Source organism: Epinephelus fuscoguttatus, linkage group LG8 (genome assembly GCF_011397635.1).
Source record: "Epinephelus fuscoguttatus linkage group LG8, E.fuscoguttatus.final_Chr_v1".
Lineage (NCBI taxonomy): Eukaryota > Metazoa > Chordata > Actinopteri > Perciformes > Serranidae > Epinephelus > Epinephelus fuscoguttatus.
In genome coordinates this window covers 3359901-3372511 of record NC_064759.1, presented here as the reverse complement: position 1 = coordinate 3372511, position 12611 = coordinate 3359901, and the positions used below count along the sequence as shown (strand labels likewise).

Here is a 12611-nt window from a genome sequence, read left to right as displayed (position 1 = left end):
AGGCTGGATTTACTCCCACTGACTCCACCCACTTATCACAGTGGCCACGCCCCCTGATGAGCAGGACCAGGAGGCAGTGTCAGACCGGGCCAGGACTCCTGATGAGTCCTGATCTTTCCTTTTAGCGCCACCCTCAGGACACAATACCCCCAATTTTATACAGAAATTCCAGTGAGAAGGATTTATGGGGAGATACTGAAATTAAATATAAGTTTTCTTTAGTGTATAATCACCAGCAAATAAGAATCGATGTGTTTTTGTTACCTTAGAATGAGCCGTTTATATCTACATAGGGAGCAGGTCCTGATCTATGGCGATCGCCATGTTGCACCTGGATGTTTCTACAGTAGCCCAGAACAGACAAAACAAACACTGGTCCTTTTTACACAGAGATCACGCTGTGGAGCGACTACGGAGTCCCTGCAACTTTTCTCTTCTCTCTGGTGTGTGATTTTAGACAGCATGCCAGCAACATAGAAACAAAAGAGGCATTACGACACGACATGTAACACAACAGTGTTGCCATCTAGCGTGACCTATAACACACGCATCAGAAGCATTTTCTAAATAATGCCAATGGCATAATATGACAATAGCAACCGTCCCTGTTATATGGCGGCTAATCTTGTCCTCTGCTCAGAGGGTAAGGAGCTCCTGGATCTCATTGTTTCCCCAGTTTGCAGACATTTTCAGCTGCTGTTTTCTTCTTTGAGTTAGCTGCTAACTGCTGATAGCTGCTTTTTAAACCTGCAGTGGGTTGCAAACATAACACCTTGCTCCAGTGTCACACATCACACTCGTCCTTGCAGCTGTCCCTTTTACACAGACCCTGATAGGCGCTGTTACTACCTCCTTGGCTGGCTTAAAGGCGAGACAAGTGTCCCCCCCCCCTATTCCACGATCGTACCTTGCATACACAACAGCAAGGCGGATTAATGATGTGATATCCCTGCCTTGAACAGGTGGTGTAAAAAGAATTTCTGACTCAAGATGGGGCCTTTCACATTCTTGCATTTGCCCCTCTACAATGTCAGAAAAACACAGATTTTTAACTTGAAACACTTTTTCAGTTTAAATCACCTGGTCCATTTATTTTGAAGAGGAAGAGACCTCCGCAGATAATTTATCTCCCGGTAAAAACCTCCAACAACAACTGCTGAAGGAATCCTGACCAGGAGTCCAAGTTCAGCACATGGAAGAAGTTTCAGCCAGTTTCAGTCTGCAATACTCACTGCTGGATGCCACAAAATGCTCCACACTGCTTCTTTCACCGGTGTGACTGGTCTTTCCTCCAAATAAATGTGGCTAAGCCCAAAGAAATGTTTATGGATTTTTGGAGGAGGCCCCCCCCTCGTCCAGTGGCAGTCAGTGGCAGCAGTGCAGTATTAACAATATTAGGACACAGATGCTGTTTGTAAAAGGGGAAATTAACATTTGTTCTTTTTAAAGAAGTTGAGAAGTTTTGATGTGGATGTGATACTAATGAAAATGTTTTGGTTTTTTTTATTAAGTCTGTCCTTTCTGTTTCTGTGATCTGCTGCTTTGGCAGTTTTAGTCTTTAAGGTTCAGTGTTTAAAATTTAAGGCAAGGTGAATTTATTTCTACAACACATTTCAGCAACAAAGTAGTTCAAAGTGCTCTACGTAAAACATCAAAAGCATCAAGACACAGTGCCAAAGAAACACATTCATTAAAGAACTAAAGTTAGAATATACCAAGGGGAGTAAAAGTTACGGTGCAGTTCAAACAATAAAAGTACCTGAATAATAAAAGTTACAGTGCAGTGTAAGAAATTAATAAATATTTGATTTAATAAACGTCAGCAGCAGACAGGAAAGTCTTTAACTCTGATTTAAAAGAACAGAGTTACAGCAGAGCTGCAGTTTTCTGGGAGTTTGTTCCAGCACCTGATAATCTGTGATCTGCTTTTTTTCTCTGACAACTTAAAATCCTGAATGAAGCAGGTTCACTTTAAATAATCAGTGTTTTTACCAGGCAGCTCATCATGAAGGGGCTGCCAACTACAGTGGCCGCTGCGAAAAGGCGAATGTCCCTCTGGAGCCAGTGTCTGGGCTGCTGTAGAGACATGGCAGAGCAACATGATGATCTCCATAGACCTTGAGCTGCTCTCTATGTAATTATAAACAACTTATTCTAAGGTTATGAAAACACAACAATTCTTAATGTCAGGTGATTATACACGAAAGAAGAAAACATACTTATTATATTCCATCTCTGCCAATATATCCCCCTAAACCCACTGGAGCTTTAAAAACAGAAACAAAATGGAAAAAAATGTCAGGCTGATCTGTAGGATTACAGGTGCTTCCCTCAATGACCTTCAGCGCCTGTATGACGTGAGGACCATCTCAGACGCACACTGTTGCTTTGAAACCTCAACATCCTTAAAATGTTGAGCCCCAGATGCTTCAATCAGCGCAGAGGTTTCGTTTCCCCAAAAGTAGCACTGACACATTTTCCTTTGTTTTTCATTTTCCAGTGTTTGATTTGCCAACATGGTCTCACTATCTGAAGTTGTCTAAAACTGGTGCTTGGTCAGTGACCGCCAGTGTTAGACACAGATGAAAAAAGCCGTCATTTCACGTCGGCAAGTCATTGTTATTGTTTGACAGCACCTGACAGTGTCGGGGGATACATGATGAAAGTCCAGGTGGGAGGGGCAGTGGATGGGTTGAACAGCCACTGACTTTCACTCGGGATCTGCATCTGTTTGTGGTCATTTTGAGTCTCTTGGTCTGTACGTGTTCATTTGAGTGACATTTTGCCAACCCGGTCACACTCAGAACTCGCAATCCGATGAACCGATGAAAAAAGCCACATCAGCATGATACGCAGTTGGTTGCTGGTATTGTTCAACAGTGGCATCAGGTTGAAATGTGGCGGGACAGCAATTACGGTTATGGTGACTTTCTCCTGGTTGGCCGGTGTTCACTACCTGTTAGATTGTAAAGTCAAACCCTGTTCTTTTTTCCTAAACCCAACCACGTGTTTGTTGTTGAAGGAAAAAAAAGTCAATTCACAGTGTTTTACTGACACAGTGCTTTTATTTTGAAAGAGACTGTATGCAAACTGTACATTTCCCGTGAAAACAGAAGTGTATTTTGAAAACAGACAATGCATGTAACAGGCTGAAGTTGACACGGCGTCCAAGAACGTCACCAACCAACACACCCAGGGTACCTTGGACGTCATATGTGGATGTGGAAAGTCCATGACCAAACGTGGACATGTGACGAGGTCACAGTGAGGATGTGTTGCATTTGTCAGAATCTGCACCTTATGTAGACATAAACAGCTGATAACAAAAACACAGTTCTTATTTTAAGGTCATCATGCACTAATGAAAATACAGTTATGAATATTATATTCCATTTCTACCAACAGACGCCAGTAAATCCTTCACATTAGACCTTAAAGTATAAATTCAAAGTAACTGAATATTTCTATTTTCTGCTGCACTTCTACTCTTCTTCATCCCAGAGGTTAATATTGTCATAGTCATAGTCATATTTATTAACTCTTCACCACAATTGTGGTATGGAGTACAAACAAGACAAAATACAAAATAAATGATGAACAGTCAGAATGAATCATCACAGATCAAAGTAAACAAAAAAGAAAACCAAGCCAATACTCAAACACGGCCATACATTATTTCATTTAAAAAGTGGCAAAACATTATTTAAGCAAGCACCCAGTTTACATATTGTTCTTCAATGATCAGTCTTCATTAAAGCTATACATTTGAACATAGATGGGCGGTTTAAAAAATATTTAGGCAAGTGCTTGTTTCTGTTCTCAGAGATGGTTAAATTTTTACATTCAAACAAACATGATATTCATCTCCCAGGTGGCCGTCATTACACAGATTACACAACCTTTCATTCCTTTCCAGACCCTTGTATCTACCTGTTATTTTAGGAAGTCTATTATTAGAAGTTCAAAAATTACAGATGGCCTGACTATACTTCTTGTTTTCACATAGTAAATATTTTTCAAAATTAAAATCCTCTTTAAATTCACAATATAAATCACATGAGGGCGTGCTCTGTAGTTCATAATGCCACTTCTGTACAAACTGATCCTTTAACCTCTGCTCAACTGCCATCTTCAGCCATTTAGTGTTATCACATCTCTGGTCTGACCAAACATAAGAAAAACCGCATTCATCTAATATTTGCTTAACAAATATAGCTCATTAATATATAAATTAAATAGACAGTTATACATCACCCTGCTAATCTTTGTTTCCTTCCCCGTCACTAAACTCCCCCAATAACCAATAATTATTTTTTTGATATCAACACATAAAGGGTATCTTCCACGTTCGCCATAAACCATGTTATTACAAGTGGACATTTTAACATTTTTGTACTTTTTACTTCACTACATTTGTCTGACCGTCAAAGAAAAAAGTAATAATGGTGTAGAAAGTGTAGTGCAGAAGACGTAAAGTACTTTTACATTTTATTTTCCACCTCTGTGTGTAGGCCTCCTGCCTCACGTGACTTGGTCTTTATTTAGAGCTACATAAAACATATTTTATCATACACGTGAAGAGGTCAAATCCGTTCCTGGAGCCCAAATAAACTGGGCGTGTTGGTTTTATGTCCTCGACCTCCCTGCAGCTGACTGTCCTGTTTGCTGGCGCCGCCTGCTGGTGAGAGGAGAAAGTAACAGAGAAATGAAACCAGCTGAGAAAAAATGAACATGAAGCTGAAATGTTTGTCTAATCACCCATCTGCTCTTCATCGATGTCCACTAAAAAGTAAACAGTTAGATATTTGAGATGCTTTGTGCACATGTTCCCCAAATTCAGTGTCTTTTAAAACTTTTGTCTCTCAGCTAGAGTTTAAAATGAAGTTCTGAGACTGTGGTGGTGAAGTCTGGACCAAAATATCTAAACAGTTATTGGATGGATTGTGATGAAATGGTTTAGACATTTATAATAATGATAATAAATTTCAAACAGTTACAAGGTGCTTTACATGCTTGATCCCGGATTTAAAACAATGCAGGATTCAAGCAGATAAAATGAGGCAGTTTTAAGAAAATACAAAGAACAATAAAAATAAAATAAAGATAAAATACCATCACTGAGCAGATAAGCAAAGTGCACAAACACCTGATTGAAACTTGTCAAAAATGTCATAGATGTGCATAAAAGAAGTCAACTGCAGATAAACAGTCTTCTCTAAAACTTTATTTAAAAATGGTGATTTAAAAAACGTATTTGTAATTTTTCAAATCAGAGGGGTCGAGGCTCGGTTTCTTGAGAAGTGAATGTACTACAGCATGTTTCAGACTGGAGGGGACACAGCCAGTGGATAGAGAACTATCTCCAACTGATAAAATAATGGGACCAACACTGTTAAAAACCTCTCTGAGAAATCTTTGAAAAATGTGGTGATCCTCCTCCTTTCATAGACATTCCTGGGAAGTTAATCTACATGACTCATTAATTTCTCTATCTCCCAGCATGGTTTGAAAGCTCCCGTGTCCATGAACTGAATTTTAATTTCAAAGGTTGGTCGACACAGTTGGTGCAGGCTCAAACCCTCCACAGAGCTACCTCTGCCCGAGGTAGAATAAAACAAGGTTCTCTGCTCTGATTTAGGATCTGTGTCTTTATACATTTCCAGACGCCACTGTGGGACCATCAGATATGTTTCTTTCTTCCTCTTTGTTTCTCCTCTTTTCTCTGAAGATGCACACACTTTCACACACTCTTTATCTCTTTGGCCTGCAGTGATTTCACTCTGCCAGAGCTACGCTTTGAATTTTCATCTCACCTCCTCATGAAGATAATTTTTAAAGGTACGATGCTGCTTTTAGGTTTTTATTTGAATCCAGCTTGTGATGTGCTCCTCCCTGTGTGTCTTTTGTTAGGTTGCTGAGCTCTATTAAACCCAGCCTGGTGAAGAAATTAACAGACCTCTGGTACCCAAAGCCTGGTAAATCCTCAGCCTGACAGCATTTCCACCGAAACCTCAGGCAGCAGAAGTTTCTCAACATCAAGGCTGGATCCTGAAATGGCTGATTGTGAAGGAGGCTACGTCGTTTAATCCCACCCAAAGACTGTTCCAGTGTCAAGGAGTCCTTGGTTCAGAGAATTTTCAAGGATGCATGTTTGTACACAACAGTTTCATTTACCCTACCTGTTTTTTTTTTAGTATAATTCAGAAATCTATTCTCCCTAAAAGTCACGTGACTCTGAAAACACTGCTACATCTGGTAAAACTGTACAACAGAGAGTGCCAAAATTATCACAGTACCCTGAAACCTCCTCAGTCTGCTGAGGGTTACTGACGATCACCTGGGGACACTTGTTAGCCTGTTCCAGTGTGTGTTCACTGAATGATAGGGAGGACTCTTGCCTTCCCTCTGGAGGATCCCTCCTTGGAAGGACTCATCCTACCAAGAAGGGATCCTTGACTTTGAGAAACACCAACTCTTTTAATCCTCATGGATCTTTCTGTTCCCTGTGCTATGTTTTGTGTTTCCTGCCTTGTCACATTGTTTTATGTCTGTGTCTCATCCTCCCCCTTTCTTTTTTATCAGCATCTGTTTCCCTCCACACGGAGGCTTCAAGTTTTTTCTTTTTCTTTTTGTCCTCTTTGTGAAATGGATGGACGTAACAAAAATATTTTCATACAGCATAAAGTGATGAAATGGATCAGTATATAGACTCACCTTATAGGTTAGAAAATGCAGAATAAAATCACTCTGGGAAGAAAAGCACCTGCATAATCTCATGTACATTTTTTCCTTATCACTTGGATTAAGTTCATATTTACACTAACAGTCACGAGCATAGTGCTGCCAGACTGCATAGCAGCAGCAGCCCACCGTTTCTTTTCTCCAAGTGAGGAAACAAATTGTAATGGTCAGGTCTGGCATAGTGTACTGGTTCATGTCGTTGAATCACGCGAGTAACATGCAAGAAAACATTCCACCTCTGAAGTTCCCGGCAGCTGCCAGGAGCCCCCGCTGCACCAGGAGGAACCCAGGGCCCGCTGCACCAGGAGGAACCCAGGGCCCTCTGCACCAGCCTAAGGTCTGACAGTCGCTCTGAGGATTTCATCCTGGTACCTGACAGCAGTCAGGGTACTGTTGGCTATGACATGGAGGTCTGTGTGACCCTCCAAGGATCTGCCTCCCCAGACCATCACTGACCCACCACCAAACCGGTCATGCTGGATGATGTCACAGGCAGCATAACGTTCACCACGGTGTCGACAGACTCTTTCAGGCCTGTCACATGTGCTCAGTGTGAACCTGCTCTCATCTGTGAAGAGAACAGAGCACCGATGGTGGACCTGCCAGTTCTGGTTCTCACAACGTTTTAAACCAGACACTGCGTGCTCCGCTGTAATACACACTGTTACACCTTTTAAAGTGTACACATTTTATTCTCACGACCGTACTCTCCATCTACTCTAATCATTATTTTTCTACAACTTAGAAGACACCATTTCAACTTCCCTAATTTTTGTTTTAATATTTTTGGACTATAAAAAGTGGAGGTGTCCAACACTGCCTTCTGAAAAAGTGCAGGGGCCATGTCCATTGTATCCCCCCATAAATACATCAGCCCTAAAGTCACAGCTCTGTGTTGGACAGAAGTTCGACAGCCTTTGAGAACAGGCCCACGTCAGCTGTGTGTGGAATCATCAAAGCTGTGAAAAACGAATACGTTGCTCTACTCTTTTCCCTGCTGGCTGCAGAGAGACTTGGCCCAAGTATCCCAGGCATTATCTTGATGATGTAAGAACTTATGTTATGGGAAACCTTTCCTGAAATTCACTGGAAGTCTTAAGTTTCCTTTCAGGGGGAGTCATGGACCCCTCTTTATGCTCTCATTGTTTCACAACCGCATTAAAACCCATAAAACACCATCTCAAACTAACCAGAAGCAGATTTAGAGTCGACATCTTTATTCACAGCACGTCTTTCCTTTCACTAACGTCACTTCATGTAGACTCCTAATGCAGAGGGAACTCTGGTGGTAAAATGAATTCTCTCTAGTTGTCTAAAGGTACTGTGTGTAACTTTGTACATGTTTTAGTTGTTTTTTGTTTCCAGTGGTTAAAGGGGTTGTAATGTAACTCAAAAACTGAGACTTACTGGCCTATCTCGGTGTCCTGTGAAGATCCAAAGGATGTGACGTCATGCACATTGCCTCACCTCTCTAAAGCTCTGCTGCAGCACTAACAGTGTGCAACACTCGCCAGTGTTAGCTAAAAAATGCAGTTCGCTAACGTCAACAAATGTGCGGCACCCACAAGAACACAGAGCCCACATGTGTGGTGTTGAAGTGCTTCACAAAGAAACACAACAGCACCAGAACGATCAAATAAAAACAGTCAAAAACAGGAGAATGTAAGTAAGATTCATTTCACAAAAAGCACTGCACAAAAAAACCAAAAAACAAAATGAAACACAGAAAACACGTGTTAGCAGTGTGGTCAGGTGTGTCATCCTCACGATAATGGGTCTGAAGACGGATTTAAATATATCAACAGAGGCGATAGATCTAACCGTACGTGGGAGACTGTTCCACAGTTCGATCACATTTAGTTTCTGCCTGCGTACGTAAAATGGAGAGTAGTGATTGGTCACCAGATCTGAGGGGTCGGGAGGTGGAATAGGGGATGAGCAAGCCCGGTCTCACTCCAAAGTCTTCGAAATGCTGCTCTTGGGCAGTGACTTACTGCGTCAGAAACCAACAGAAAAAGGTGTCCTTTACCGTCGGCTTGATTTGCGGCCAGTAGTCATTATAGTTAAACGGCAACCGGCGGCATCAGGGCGAAAGTTAAGGCAGCGGAAGTGCGACTGGGATGGGTGGGTGGAAGTGGTGGTGGATGGGTCCAACAAACCACAACTTTTACCCAAGAGAGCGGTGTTCGTGTCCAAACCCTGTTCTGTCCTAAACCTAAAATAAATCTGTGAATCTGCACTGATGCATCTGTGAATGTGGAAAAATATAACAACATAAAGAGGCAAAACAACCACACAGAAACCTTAAACGACCAAAATAAGATACAACATTGCCTGAAGGAGACACAAACAACTATAAAGAGATGCAAAACTGCTACAGGGAGACATAAAATTACCATAGAGACACAAAACCACAACAAGATGCATAATGAAGACACTCAGTACTTTTACATGACATCAGAGAAAATCTATTTATTGTGTCAGTCCAACTAAAGCTAGACTTTTAAAACCCATGTAAACATGTTAGTCTGACTGAAATCATACTGTCCACTTCTGCCACCACAGCCTGGAGGCTCGCCCGGGACTGGATGGCTGAGTATTAGCAACAAACTCAGAGCTCTCATAAAATTGCCACGCACAAGGTTGTGAATCCTGCATCAGGTGGGCGTTCATATCAGCTCCTGCATGAACTCAGTAAACATGACCCCTTTTAAATGGTGATGAATAATTACTTCTGCAGAATTTCCTCACAACTTGAAACTTTCTCCATCGACTGCTGCTCAACACTTTTCTACAGAAATCCCCCCAGCACGTCCTCTGTGGCCAATACTAACACACACACACACACACACACACACACGCGCGCGCACACACACGCACACACACACAGGTGAACACACAAGAGCGTGGTTCGGGCCGCATTTTTCTGACTGACAATCATAAACGGCTCTGCACACACTGGGTTTTCCCAGTGTGTGCAGAGCCAGACCACAAACGTCTTTTTATATTCGGGACCAAACATCATCGTCTTAGACTTTAAAACCATGGATGGATTACAGGAGTATCATCCACAGGCCCAGGGGTCCAAAGTGCCAGGGCCCCCACTGGCCTTCACCTGCAAAATGCACTGATGCTTGATGCTTATTCGGTAGTTTTTATCCCATTCATTCTTTATGGTCCCAAAAACCCTTTTTCCATAAACTTACATGGCAAAAGACACTTCTGAAAATCAATGGATACATTTTTTTAACCATCACCCCCACCATGATTGATCCATTCTGTCTGATAACATTTGGGAAGTCTAGAGAGCCCAGTCTCACTCTGAAGTCATTGAAATCCAGTGTTTGAGCAGTGACTTGCGGCGTCAGAAAACAAAGAATAAAGCTTCCTTTAACAACCGCATGATACACGGCTGTTTGTCGGCGGCATCAGGGGAAAACGTGGCGGGACAAGGATGAAAGTTAAGGCTGCGAAAGTCCGAGTGGAGGCGTGCGGGCGCGAGGGGTGACGGATGGGTCCAACAAACATCAACTTTCAGGTGAGAGAGCAGCGTTCGTTCCTGTAAGATCCTAAAGAAAACCTTGATTTTTTTCCTAAATCCAACCATGTGTGTTTGTTATTGAAGAAAAACAAAACTAGCATTGATTGTACTAACGTACTGCTTTTATTTTGAAAGAGACTGTATGCAAACATTTCCTGTGAAAACGGAAGTGTATTTTGAAAACAGACAATGCATGTAACAGGCTGAAGTTGACACGGCGTCCCAGAACGTCAACAACCAACACACCCAGGGTACCTTGGACGCCATATGTGGACGTGGAAAGTCCATGACCAAACGTGGACATGTGACGAGGTCACAGTGAGGATGAGTTGAATCCTGAAGTCAAATGAAGTTGAGTCAAACTAAAACATCAGTGAGTTATTTGGCTATGAGAGGCTGCTGGTGCGGAGGAGCAGCTGCCATAAGGATTAGATTCCTGTAAACTTTGTGTCACAAGCCAACTCTGACTTACACACGCAAATAAGTTCATCCATCTCTTTTGCAGAATTTGGCGGGAGATTGTAGGAGGAGTCCAAAAGCTGGGTCCTGCCCTTCTTCCTCCTCCTCCTCCTCTTCTTCATTCTACAGAAACAAGCTTGCAGCTCTTTGAGAGTGGGACTCTTGTGTCTGGGTGCAGAGGGAGCAGATGCAGCAGCAGATCTGTAAGTGACTTTGAATGTTTCCTCTTACTTGCTGTGATGGAATGTGGGTTTTGCTGTTTCAGTCTGTAAAATTAAAGGGCTAATACACGACTAAGATCTGCAGGACAGAGGTGCTGGTGAAATATTTAGGAGAAGGAAGACTCATTTTTGGATTTTGAGGTGTTTTACATCTTCAGTAGGAACCAGCAGGCTTGGAGCTGAGAGCCACAGAGAGTCAGTCAGAAAGTACTGAGAGTCAGACTGACAGTTCTTTGTGTTGTTTGGCTCTGCAAACGGGATTTTCTGTCAGTAAGAATAAAAAATAGAATAACACCAGACCAATCCTTTAATTTAGTCAAATAACTAATGGTAGAAGAAGCTACTCAGGGATTCATTCAGGTGGATTCTGCTTTAGTTCAGTGGGTCCAGAGTAACGTGCTGAAAGTGATGTTTCTGGGCTCTGAATGGCTTCCAGACTTTTTCCTTAAGGGACCCCTGAGTACACTGACAACCCCTGGCTATGTGACATGTTTTATAGAGATTTCATATTTTTCTGGGAGCATGTTGAGATGCAAAAATGTTGGAGGTTGTTGCTGCAGTTTGTGTCTCTGATGACCTCATCCCCATTACCTTCAAGTCCTAAGCTCTGCTTATTAGGCATGTTTCCAGTTTTATCCTGCCTTAAGAGAAAACCATGGTTGAATTATGTTTACTACAGGCGAGGCGTTCAATTGCGCTCTGCTGGAACAATGTGTGTTGCCCCTGTCCTGGCCGTCGGTTGAAGGATTTAACAGCGAGTTTGGCTTCTGAAAAACTCACCTTTATAGTGAGAAATAGGGCCTCTGAGTTTATTGATATTTGGGAAATGTTTTTGGAGTTTGTAAAAAATGGTGAAATTTATGCCTTAAAAATGTGATGCTTAGATAAAGGACACAAACTAGTTTGAGGATAATTTGCTGTATTATTATTATTTTTTAATTTTGTAACAACTACAGCAACTTCGTACATGTTGGTGTACCATATTAAATGTTAAAAATCAATGAACATATGTTCACTAAAAAACACATCTTGTGTAAAACAAGCAGTTTGGATGAATTCTAAGCAGATCATCACAGACGCAGCAGCTCTCTGAAAACCTGTGTGTGGTTGCTGTTTGTATGGATATGTGAGTGGATGTGTGTGGGGTTAAGTGACTCTTATTTATTGATTTGGGGTGATTGTGTACGCATATGTGTTGTGTATTTACTACTATTTCGTTGTACTTCTTGTGCAATGTCTATTCTGTTCTTATTTCCTGAGTATCGGCGATGAGTTTCATTTATGTTTTAGGAGCTTTTTATATGATTCTGTTTTTTTTTTTCTAAATATAATGTTCTTTCTCCTTGGCGCTTGTCCATTATTTTTTTGATAATATGTCTTATTATTTGGGGGGGCTTTTTACCTTTAATCGATAGGACAGATAATTTGACAGATAGGACAGATAATTTGCGTTTGTATAGCAAACAACATTTATGCAACAGGATTGCTCCTTCCACTTAAGTCATTCTTAAGTAAATCTTCTGGCTAAAAGGTAACATAAGCAATGCAATCTGACTGTACCTTAGGAATATGACTGTCTTTCTTCACACTAAAAACCAGAAATTGCTGTAAGAGGAATTGGATCAATTGTTCTTCCAAGTATTTTGGAA

General features: G+C 41.5%; 2 protein-coding genes across 3 annotated transcripts in view; both read left to right on the top strand.

The window, feature by feature from the left end:
* LOC125893893 (DENN domain-containing protein 4B-like) overlaps window positions 1-12611 on the top strand; it is a 224515-nt gene that overhangs the window by 99638 nt on the left and 112266 nt on the right. The gene's annotated exons all lie outside the window — the stretch shown is intronic.
* The window catches only part of LOC125893922 (collagen alpha-6(VI) chain-like), a 64774-nt gene continuing 63030 nt past the window's right edge, over window positions 10868-12611 (top strand). Inside the window, exon 1 of the mRNA XM_049584910.1 lies at window positions 10868-10944. The gene's annotated coding sequence lies outside the window, so the exon portion shown is untranslated. The remainder of the gene's footprint in view (window positions 10945-12611) is intronic.